This window comes from Leptonotus elevatus, chromosome 6 (genome assembly GCF_054856555.1).
Source record: "Leptonotus elevatus isolate MCC_2025b chromosome 6, RoL_Lele_1.0, whole genome shotgun sequence".
Lineage (NCBI taxonomy): Eukaryota > Metazoa > Chordata > Actinopteri > Syngnathiformes > Syngnathidae > Leptonotus > Leptonotus elevatus.
The window spans coordinates 16,292,649-16,305,718 of record NC_141244.1 but is presented as its reverse complement, the minus strand read 5'-3'; positions in this window follow the sequence as shown (position 1 = coordinate 16,305,718).

Sequence of the window (13,070 nt, the reverse complement as noted above, 5' to 3'; positions counted from 1 at the left end):
AGGACGTGTCTTCCAGTGGGAAGATAACTGTGCAAACACGGGTGCAAGTAGGAGTGAGCACTCTGGGGAAGATCGGAGTGCAGAGTTTGATGGAACGAAAAAACGTTGTGGTTGGTGGTGACAAAATAATGCTCCATAAGGGATACACTTGTCAAGATACAGAATGAAATGAAACTCAGACTTCTGGACTTTGTTTACTTGGGAATTTGGTGAAAACAATGTTTATCTACTGACTTTTTCTTCACCGACAGAGGCAGAAAGAGACTTAACCGAGTGGTTTAGAAAGCTAGCTCTGTTCTAGGCAGGACGCCATCGAGGTGGCGGACAGAAGGATGTTAGCCAAGCTGACATCCTTCATGGACAAAATGTCCCACCCCTTGCATTACACTATAGAATCCCTCAGCAGCTTCTTCATTGTCTAACTTTTTTTTTTCCACTCTCTGACTTTTACACCTTTGGTACAAAATGAAGCAACACAATAGATCATTCCTGCCCACAGCAATAGCACTGTTCAATTGCAGTAAATAACATTTCCCCCTGTCACCATAAAAAAAAAATAATAATAATAATATATATATAAAAACGCTTGTTCTTATATATTATATCGATTACAGCCTGAACCAGTGTCTGTTCCTGCTTTGTGACCTTATTTTTTCCCCCCACTGTATACTGTCTTAGTAGTAAACACAGATTTTGTGTTATTAGTAACAGGTCCTTTAAAGCAAATTTAAGAAACACTGCTTTATGTATGTACAATATGTTAATGAACAGACGGATGTTTGGCACAATGAAAAGTATTTGAAGTGTGTATTGAGTGAGTCCAAACTGATGACCTTGCCCCCAACAGATGCCGCCTGACACCCACACACCCGTTTGGCAGGTGGTGTTGACAGAAATGGATACAAGTTTTTTCATGAATTATTTTCTTGTTTCCCAACAGTTATTGAGACAAGGCACCTTTATTGCATTAGACGGCACATGACCAAACAAAGTACGACTACTGAAATAGTGACGATCTCATCATAATTTACTCACAACTTTTCGTACTTTGGGTGACCTTGCCTGGGCCCTGTATTTAGGTTCTATATTTATGAATCGTATTTTGTCGTAGGCCTTTATTCTGTCGTGCAATTGTGCATAGTGAGAGTTACTGAATGACACATTTGTCGGTACGTTGAGGTTCCTTAGCCGAGGTTTTTGTCAGCACGTTGATGTCATCCATTCAAGCTGTTCTTCCATATGTTCAATGTTACTTCCATGCATCCAGCCCAGCTCTCTCAATTGCGGTTTCTCAGTCAAGGTTGGAGTGTTTTCTTCAAGGCTATCTCAATCCAGGTCTGCTTTCTGTTGTTACTTTGTATTTTTGTATATATCCCATGTCTCGTCTGCGCTTGGGTCCACACGTGACAATCGACAAATGTTTCTGGTCACTCATGACAATAGGACTCTGCCCCCCAAAGCTGCCCTAGCTGTGACATAATTGCTCCCATTCTTTTTTTCCCTCAAGTTTGTTGCTAGGCTGAGTTCATAAGGCAATGAAAAAAATGTAATTTGTTTTTCGACTAGACTGTTTGAATGGCCAATTAGTGGCTCATGCTACTACGCCCATGGACAGAAAATCTGTAGGAACAGGAAGTTGCCCAGACACACACGAAGAGCACTATTAGACTAATTATGAGACTACATTCCTGTTTTGATTTTTTTTCAATTTGGATAATTACTCTGTATTCATTATAATATACATATGATAAAAACAGCTTTGTCTTCTGCAATGTACCATAGCGTATAATGTTAAAACAATAGAGACCATAAAATACAATTTTGAGCTCAGATTTAGCTTGATGCTATTTAGTGTGCTTTAATAAGATTGTTTACTACTGAGAAAATTGATAAACAATAAACAGGAGAGAAACATCAATATCTTTGTGTAGAATACAAATGATACATAGACTATTTTCTCTCTCTCTCTTACACACACAGACACGCACACACACACACACTGTTCTTCAAGGCATGAATCCTCTTAGGATTTTCACAAGAGATCCAGGGAGTTTTTAAACCAACTGAGTATTTTGCTCTTACCTGCAGACATCTTGCGACATTTAAAAGGGATGTACTGTGGGAGGGGATCACGTCTAACACATGCTCGTGCTCCCATTTTGGAAATGTCAAAATGAATTTGCACCTGTGAAAAGTTCCTCTGCTGCTGTGTCGAATCATCCTGTAGTAATGGAAGAAGACACCTAAGCGTAGCTAAACAGACAAAAAGTCTCCTTTGTGACCTTTACTGGCAAGACGGCGGCGCGGGATTGAGCATCCCACAAGGATCCCTGCAAACATTCTATGAATATCCCATTAGCAGATTTTCAGACACACTCATGGGATGTTCATTTTCAAACATACAGCAAGAGAGGAGAAATTGAGATGAAAGAGATTTTTGTTATTTCTGCACGATTCACCTCAACGGCTGATTAGGTGAATAAAACATGAGAGTTCATGTGAATAATGCCTGCAGTGTTTTCATTGTGTGTCACTTTTTTTTTAAATAGAAATTGTGTAGGGGTAAAAAATGCTTCTTGCATTAGTTAACAATGTCTATTAATCACATACACATTTTGTCACTGAGGAAAAGGTAAGTGAAGAAAATGAAGATTAAGAAGAAAAAATACTTTTGTGTTCACACCAATCTTGGCCCCGGTTTTGGATTTGTAGAGGTAATAGCGGCTTGTGCTTATAAGAAATATCGTAGGACTTGATATGAAATGTAGCCCACTGTAATTGGCACATACCTGGCATATTTACTGGTTTCCACTAATAAAGCATTTATCTACCTCGCGTACATATATATTTTTTAAATAACAGTTCTGCATAGCAACAAGTCATTATACCAGAGAAAAAAAATACCTTTATAGTCAGTGAACACTTGTTGACTGTGAGTTGTCTTTTGTCATTGTAGAAGCAATTTAATAAGTGTGTGAATTGAATAGCAAGTATGTACTGTATGTAAGTGGGTGGATTTCAAATGAGAGCATAATAGTGAGGGCACACATTTTCCTTACAGGCACACATGCGCACATCACGTCTTTCAGGTCGCACAGCCTCATTCTTCACTTCAATAGGAGAAGAGATGACAAAGTTTGGAGCTGTGACTGTTAACTGCCAGAAGTGAGAGGCGGGGAGGAGTGGAATAAAGGTTTACCATAATAAACCTTCAGTTTCTCTTCATCGCCCAACTACACTTGCAACTGTAATTGTGACAGTTTTGAAAATGTTTTATATGGGAAAACACCCCAAATTGAACACACCTTAAGTTTAACGCATTTGACTATTGGCCAGTCACTGAAAAGGGAAAAAAATCCAAATAACTGACAAAGAAAGAAACCAGGGACCAAAATGCAAGCAAACTGACGAAAAAAATGAGCAACACCTGGACAAGACAAGTATGAGCGAGCTGATTGGCTAACATAAGAGCTGATGAGAACAGCTGAAAACACCCAGACGGAAGCAAAGCCGGCTTCGTTCCTCAAACAAATCTCGTACACACAGAAGTGTTTCAAGACTTGCGTTTGTCCAAAAGAAGACGCTGAGGACGTTTAACGGCTGTAATGTATATGCCAAGTCTGAAGTGGCGCTATAGCGCAGCCACAGGGAGTTAACAGAAAGCGTAGAAGAAGAATCAACACTTTTTCTAACTTTATGGCAATCTACAGACAAAACACGGCTTTGCATGTATCGAAACAACATGGCTGGATGAGAGCGATGATGATGACATGTTGACTCGGAAAGGCTGCCAAATTAATAAAACCGAGCTCTCAAAGAAAAAACAAAAAAGAAATAGCCTCATTGCCAATATAGTTTTAGTTGCGCTACTGTTTCCAAAGGCCCTAGGCAGATTTGATTCGCATGGCAACAGAGAGACTCAAATCTGATTGGACAAAAAGCAACGCAGCCAAGCGAAAATCCACAACATAGAGACAATAGACCAGGGTTCACCAATTCCGGTCCTCGAGGTCCGGAGTCCTGCAGGTTTTAGATGTTTCCGCCTACCTGCACACCTAATCAGCCTGCCTGATAACAATCCTGATCTTTAGTATCAGGTGTGTTGGTAGCCGGAAACATCTAAAACCTGCTGGACTCCGGAACTGGAAAACTTGAATTGGTGAGCCCTGCAATAGACCATTGGGAAGAAATAGATATAATGTCATGGAAAAAGGTCAAAGATCAGTACTCTGACAGTGTTTCGCTTGACCATTTATTTAACATTGAGTAAAAAAAACAAAAAAACACTTTATGATTGCCCCAATTGAACTGAGGAACTGATTTTTTGTTGTTGTTTTTTCTATTATTTCCTGTGGAAACAGTTGTTTTAAAAAAAATTCAATACATAAATAAAATGGTGGTGAACGAGCGCAACATATTGTGTTTGACTTTGGAGGGTCCACTTTGAGGCAATGGCCCTGGTGCTCTCCTCTGCAATGAGGCCTTGATTGCCTTGCTCGCCTCCTCTCACTTCCTTTTGCTTCCAGTTCATGACATTATTTCTAACCGCCGAATGAATGCAATTGAACAAAAAGCAGTTTGGCTGCTGCACTGACAGATTAGAGATTAAAATCTCACATGTGTCCATGCCATTCTGTATAATCATATCCTTGACAAACAGCTGTGCTGTGCAAATGGCGAGCGTCCACAGCGCTCATCTCCCCCCTTTTGACTGCAGGGTAATCGTCAACCCATTACGAGGTTGAATGGGCCGACAGGATTTTTCGCTCCGTCTCCTCAGCCGCACCTTCGCTGGAGTGAAAGAGCTGACGCCGGGAGAAAGCGCTGACACAGAAGTGCAAGGCGACAGGAATGAGAACCTCAGACTCATCACCGGTGCGATTTCTTTCTGCTGGAGGAGGGAAAAGCGAGTATTGCTTTGCCGATTGACACCGATTCGGAAAACTGTACCGTCTATCCACATATTTTCCTTTCATTATTACAACGTTAACAAGGCGCAAGGGTAAAATCTGCAAATGAGGCAATGGCATTTGATCTCATTAAAAGGGCCCTGTGGGATACATTGTCCTGACGTGGACCACAGATTGGTGAAAGATAATGACGTGCCAGCAGGCCTGTTAGATCAGCAGCACGGTAACGACGTTGAACTGAGGATTTGACTGCTGCGTATGTGGTCACATTTAACAGTGATCGTAATTGCAATTTTTGAAAAGACCTTGCCTTTATTTAAGTCAGGGATGGCCAAACTTCTTCTTCTGAGGGGAGCAAACAGACGAATAGGAGGAAGGAATTCCTTATCTATAATTTATTACAAATGGTAATGGTAAATTGTAGTTATATATACTGTATATGTTTAAAAAGAACTACATCACATGGTATGGAGGACCAAAACTGGCAAATATGAGAGCAGCGCATTTTTATTTATTGATTGATATTTAAATGTATTTATATATTTATTTTTGTATTTATTTCCACATTTATTTTTGTTTTTTAATCTTGTTTTGTATGTTTGTATGTATTTATTGATTTATTTTGTTGTTTTTATTCCAATTTATATTTATTTTGTATTTGATATTTGAATTATATTTTTTATATCCGTTTTTATCTTTCACATTGATTTATTATTATTTATTTATTATATTTATTAAGTTGACATTTTTTTAGTATCATTTATTGGACCTGGACGAGGAACATAAAATGGAGGAAACCAGTTTTGCTAAAAAGCTTTATTCACCGAAATGTTGTATTTTAGTTAGTAATTAGTTACCAATTTCTTTGCGTTTTTGCATAGCAACGCTCCAACGTTTTTGACAATGACACTTTTCATGGACCCTCCAAAAAATAAAAAATAAAATAAAAAAATAGTGATGCGGACTGTGCCTGGCAGCTCTACAAACCCTGCATGTTTTGGGCCGCAAAAAAAAAGGAAGGCGAGCCGCAAATGGCGCACTGGCCGTAGTTTGGACACGTTTGGATTCAAGGATACATTCTCAAACAAAAACAGTTTTTAGTTTTACTTAAGCAGTGTTGGTTTATTGGTTGGATTTATTTTGGTTTGAATTCTGTTGCATTAGACTGCATTGCACTTGCTACATACTTTATTAATCTACAGCTTGTCAAAAAGACTTCCGCCTTTGACACATGACCGTTTCACCAATCCAAATAGTGACGTTTGACTGCATTTGACCAATTAAACGGAGCCAGGCAGTCACGTGACCATACAAAAAGTCTATGTGGCCTTACACAAAGGCAAAGTTTTGCAATACATTTTTAACTGGAATCTTGAAGTAATTATGTGGAATACTTTTGCTTTTACTTGAGTCATATTCTATGTAACAATACTCTGACTAGAGCACAATTTGCGCTTACACTACTCGCCCATCTTTTCGCTAATCCATCCACCAGAGAAGTTAATGGCCATGAAAGAAAATGCTGCTATTTCTCCATAATTAAAAAAATTCAGCAACTCGGACACATTCTACATTTCTTTGTCTTGTGTTCCTCTGAAGAGAACACAAGGATGCATCCTGTCAGAGCTGATAAGACACGTTACTGTAGGTTTGTAATAGGAAAGAGAATTATTCATTGTCTCCTACGCTAATCTCTCATGTCTGTAAAAAATAAAATAAAAAAATGTTGTTTGCTATTCCGTGGGATTTTATCATGTATTGCACTGCTTTCATTTCCAAATGTTTGTGTATGTGAGTGCAAACGGTGGTAAGAAACAAATATTTAGCAGGTAAGTTTTTTCTACAGAAGTCTGAATTGCCGTTAAAGAGCACATCCACAAAAGCTTCACTAACACCACATTCATCACCATGGCGAACGTTCACATTCGTTTACGGCTCCAATTTTCATTTCAAATGTGGGAGGAGCGGTTAAGAAAAAAAAAAGGTTACGTGCATTTTTAAGTGAAGCAAACCTCTCTTTTTGGGTTATTTTCATTTGACGTGTATATGAGAGTGTGTGCGTGTGTGACCACGCCTGTGTGTCAGCATTTTTGAATGACTGATGGAAAAACGGGACCAAGTAAGCATATGCAATGTCGCTCTCAAAAGAAAATGTCTTTTTGTGAAGGTGCAAATAATTGATGGCTTGCAGATATCACATATTAGAAATTCATTTTGCGTGTGTGTGTATGTGAGTGCGTGTGCCATGACACAATGTCGTTTGAAAAAGGCAGTCCAGGCACACTTGCAAAAGCTGGAATAGGATTCAAAAATCGCACAGATAACGTTGATGAGTGCACTACTGTCAACTACAGGATATGAATATGTCAAGTGTTGCATGACTTCACATTTTTAGTGCACACTAATGTGATGAAAGTCTCGTCGACTAGTTGATGACGATGTCATTGATACTTTTACAGTTCTATAATGCGACAAAATTGACTCGTTTCATTCAGTGCACTTATCTGCTGCTCATGCTCTAAACCAGGGGTCTGCAACCTGCGGCTCTGGAGCCACATGTGGTTCTTTAGTCCCTCTCATGTAGCTCCCTATGGATCTCTAGAAAAATAATAATTTTTAATTTTTTTTTTAAATATCCTTTAAATTAGTTAATTATATATAAAAAAAATTATAATTAAATATTTATTTATAATTTTTTAAGTTAAAGTAAAAGAGGAATTAAATTAAATGAAAAAGTTTCATAAGTGACCTAAAAATGTCAAAAATGGAAGAGGAAAATCAGAAAATGACCATAGAATGCCCATGAAATAGATTTTTTTTAGAAAAGAAAACGTTCAAAAAGTAACTATATAATGTCAAAAAATAAAAGAAGAAATCTCGAAAGTTACTGTAAAATATCCACAAAATTCCCGCAAAATGTCAGAAAATTTATAGCAAAAAAGGCAGAAAAACATGTCTAAAATAGCCATAAAATGTCCCAAAAAAGGAGGCAGAAAATTACCATACCTTCATAAAATTGCCATAAATGACAAAAAGGGGAAAAAAAGTCTAAAAATAATAAAATAATAAAATAATAAAATAATAAAATAATAAAATAATAAAATAATAAAATAATAAAATAATAAAATAATAAAATAATAAAATAATAAAATAATAAAATAATAAAATAATAAAATAAATCCCAAAACAGAAGATGAAAGGTAGAAGAAAATGAAGCATTGGATGATGCATATTTTTCTGTTATGGTGCAGCTCTATTTGGCTCTTGGGCCCTCAGTACACTAAACTCGTTCATCACAATCTTCCAATGTTTTGTGGCTCCAGACAGATTTGTTGTTATTTTTTTGGCCTAAAATGTCTCTTTTGACAGGAAAGGTTGCTGACCCCTGACCTAAACGTTATTGTACATTAGTAAAGCCCACTAGTCGAGTAACTATCTAATCTTCTTACCATCTAATCTTGCTGATATTTCTGCGATATCTGGCTCTTTTATTAGACACTGTAGTCTGTTTTGATACATTTCTTTTGAATGGTTTAGATTTCAATAAGCAAGATGAATAGTCCATTTGGATGCAACTGACCTTGTGAAGGACACAGGGGTTGAATGTCTAATTTAAATGTGCATCAATTGCACTTTATGAATGCATGTGCATGAGATATTTGAATGAGCCAGTGTATGTGTGTGTATGAGCGAGTGATTTTTCTTAGAGTGTGAGAAGGTTAATTGCTATGTGACCAAACTGAGAGGAGTGACTTCTGACCTGTCGAGGGTCGAGCATGGCCTTGCAGAAGAGGAAAACGCTTAATTACTTTGCATACCCTTGTTGATGCCCTTCAACTTTAGCAGAGTGAAGGTTACTCTGCTGCAGATGCTGGCGTATAGAACATTTGAGATCATTACGGAAAAAAGGAAGGACGTTTTGTGCATTTTCATTTTATTACTTTAAGTGATTTGTGGAGATTAAGGTTGAACAAAACGTGTTCCAAGATTACTTGAAAGATTCCTCATTAGGGTCAGTGGTGAGCTGGAGCCTAGAAATGTATGGACAATGTGTGATCTAAGTGTTGGCAAGTCAGTAGCTTAATGTGCCCTGAAGTGAAGTGAAGATGACGTTTATGTGTCTGTGTGTGCGTGCGTGTGCCTGTGCTTCGTACTGTGAACACAAATCCCTCTGGCATTGTTCTGGTCACGTATCCTGCCAGGTTGCCTTAGAGATTCCAATAAAGATCTGGAAGAACGTCAAAGGGTGTAATTAGTCTATACTTACTCTGCCATGGATTGACATTTAAGTGTAGCTAATGTGTATTTTTGCACAAATGCGTGTGGGTGGGTGGGTGTCTTGTCACACACGTGAAAAAAATTAATTAATTAATTAATTAATTAATTAATTAATTAATTAATTAATTATAGCATAAATATATATATATATATACTATAATTAATAAATTTTTCATAACATTTAGTTAAAATTAAAAAGATGTACTGTACTGTAAAAAACGAGTGATATTGATTTGTGTTGAGGTAATTTTTCTGCCACTAGATGGCATAATTGCATTTGTTAGATGTGGGTGACAGCTCAGTGCATTTTTCTTTTCACATTCAGAGCTATCTAATCTAATTCTGCACATTTTTTACATTTTAAAATGCAACTTAATCTCAGTCTCCACAAATATATGCATTATTATTTAATTTCTTGCTGCTTAATTTTGAAGTGGACGTGTCTGCTGCGTTGCGACTGGAAATCCCCCAGTACAGGCTTTCCAAGTAAGGGGCGGTCATTATTCGCGCATTAAAAAAATGGTGGCGTCAAAGGAACTTTAAATGAACTCAAAATTAACACACTCATTTTGACACAGCTTATATATATATATATATATATATATATATATATATATATATATATATATATATATATATATATATATATATATATATATATATATATATATATATATATATATATATATATATATATATATGTAGGGGTGTAACCAAAACACATTCAACAGCATCCCTCGGTGTGTGCCTTAGATGCCATCCCAGAAGTTGCAATAATGTTTGCTGACATGTTAGGACAAAATTTATCAGAAGATATACAGTATGTGATTACATGAAAGCATGAATGAAGAATCGACAGACTGTGATGGCTCATTATTGTGATAATGTTTCGTGTTGGAGAAGCTTAATTCCTTTCGGAAGCCTGCCGCTGTCCTATTGAGTTAATGTTTTAATACATCCAAAGAAAGTTGTCACGTCCTGAGGACTCCCAGTAAATGTTAATATTAGTCATTCTAAATATCCCTTTAAATAGGTGTGTTGTTGTGCTAGCGTGCACCTTTCAACAATGTCAGTGCTATAGAGGACTGTGTGAAAGCTGTCATAGAACATGAGGATCCGAAAATAGACAATTCCCAAAGGGGGGAGAAAGGGGAAGCGAGGGAAAGATGCTTGAGTAGTCTCACATTTGAGAGACAAAACGCTGCAATTCTGGGTCACTGACAATGATTAATTATAGCTTACAGTAAACATGTACACATGTACACACATGCACACACGCACAAACACACACAACAACACACATTTTACACAATACCTTAAGGAGATTGTAAAAAGCCTCTCGTCAGAGTTTTGTAAAGTGGGAACATTTGCCAAACATTATAACAATTGTGTCATGAGACCACAATAGTTGTAGTGGATGATTTTATGGTGGTTAGTTTTTCACAATATACTGTATTTTACTAAATGTTTCATAGTCAAAGGGAATAAATAACTTACACACAAAAGGCGCCAAGGACCCAGTTACTGAGAAGAAGACTGGCAAAGTTGAGGAATACTCAAAAAATATCTGTTGGGAATATTCCACAGGTGTAATTAAGTATGCTGCAGTCTGACGAGTCCACATAGAATAAATTGGGGCCCTAAACGAAAACTTATTTGGAGGCTCTCACTACCCACAAAATAACCATGCGCAACATGCCATTTGATCACTTTTAATTATTTTATATTTTACAGTAAACAGTTAATAATAATAATAATAATAATAATAATAAATTCAACCTGACTTAAATACATGAATATTAAATACAAATACATCCAAACATAAATAAATAAATAAATAAATAAATAAATAAATAAATAGTGGACGTGTATGGTGAAAATCTGTGCTCGTAATGAAAATATGACATGAGTTAAATAGGACTTTTGTACCGTATGGGCAGTGGTGGGTCATGGGTCATGAGTAGTAATAAAACCAATGTAAGTGATAAATGGATCTGCAACAAACCTCACCTTGCTTTCCTTTGAAACATCTTTGCAGCAGACAGCAAGTCGGCAGGGCAGTATTTGGCTGCTCATCTACTTCTCATGTGCTCTTTTTTTATACATTGGGCCTCAGCAGAAAATACTTTGAAGTGACTCTTCAGAAGGACTCAATGATTGAATCATTGTCACTCACTTCTGGAAGCCAATTGCTAAGTGAAAATGGGATTTCTCCCTCGCCTTTTCCATTCTAACCTTCCATACAACAGTGGTGGATAATTTGAAGATGAATTGATCAAGTAAGAAAACATTCACTTTCATACCGAGGTTCATTCAATGCATTGCTGTGATTGCAACAGAAACCAAAGCAACATGCATAAGGGAATAGCCCCTCTGTTGTTGTGCTTTGAACAACAAAAATGTCATTTGTCTCTTGAGTGCGCGTGTGCGCTTTGTGTTCTCTCACTCAATTTTTCGGACATTGTGTGATTGTTTTGGCTTGGCATAAGACTGGAAATGGCAATTCTCTTACAAGTTGCACGGGAGCGCTGAGGGAGGCTGTTGAAAGACACAAATTGAGGACTAGAACAGCTGCAAATACATCAGAGCAAATCACAGCTTATCAGAGCAATCCCTCGATAGCACACAAGCGTGGCCCCGCAGTACTCAGAGCAGCACAGGGCAATGACAAAAAGGCAACATTAAATTCAATTCATTCAATGGCACCACTCGGATTTCTCTGATGCTTGAGATCCTGACATGTCGTACTTCCTTTTTTGTTGGTTTGTTTTTGTTTTGTCAGCTCTTCCAAGTGAGATTTTTTTTTTTATTCCTTTTTGGAAACAGAAGTTGTTGAGAAAAGTTAAAGTGGGCTTTTCTTCCTATGAATGTTCCATTATGTGCCCTCTGTTGGTTGTATCATTTGTACCCTTACAATTCGAATAAGGCAGGGATCGGATTAATAGGATTAGGATATATAGAATAGGATAAACAGGAATGCCATTATGGGGAAAGAAAATATAGATTGTTCAATACTTATTGCATTTATTCATTTTCTGCGGCTTACCCTGTTCATGGTTCATGAACCGGAACCTATCCCCGCTGAACTTGATGTGAGAGGTAGGGTGCACCTTGGATTGGTCAATGGCAGAGCACCCAATGGGGTGATGTTCAATTAACTTTACATACAGTACATGTTTTTAACATTAATCAATGCATTTTCTTGTGGGTTCTGCATGAGCTGCAATTTATTCCATCTGACTTTTAGAGAGTTGGGGGTACTGCTCAACAGGCAATAATGAACCTTTGGACATTTTTTTTAATTTTCTTATTTTTTTTTAATTATTAAGATTGATTAAAACCAAGGCAGATATAAGATGTTTTATTAATTAATTTAAATAATTAAATAATTAAATAATTACATAATTAAATAATTAAATAATTAAATAATTAAATAATTAAATAATTAAATAATTAAATAATGTTAGTTAATTCATTAATTAATTAATTTATTTATTTGTTTGTTTGTTTATTTATTTATTTACAACATGCATGTTTTGTTAATGTACTTGTATGTATGGTGACATGTCCTGCCCACTTTGAGGCTCATAAACAAGACAAAAAACAAACAAACAAAAAAACAAAATAAAACAAAAAATCACAAAAACACAAAAACAAAATAACACAAAAACAAAAAAAAACACCTACACAAAAATAATGCTTAAATTGAGGATTTGTAGCCTAATTGTTTTGTCGTTATCTATTTCTGTTGGCTGTGTTTAGATTTGATTTAGTTATGTTCCATGTTACAGAATGTCATTTCTTCCCTTGTCTCGTGCCAGGATTGTTTTAGCTAAAAATAAAATAAAAATACAAATAAAGTTAGACAATTTGTAAGTAAAC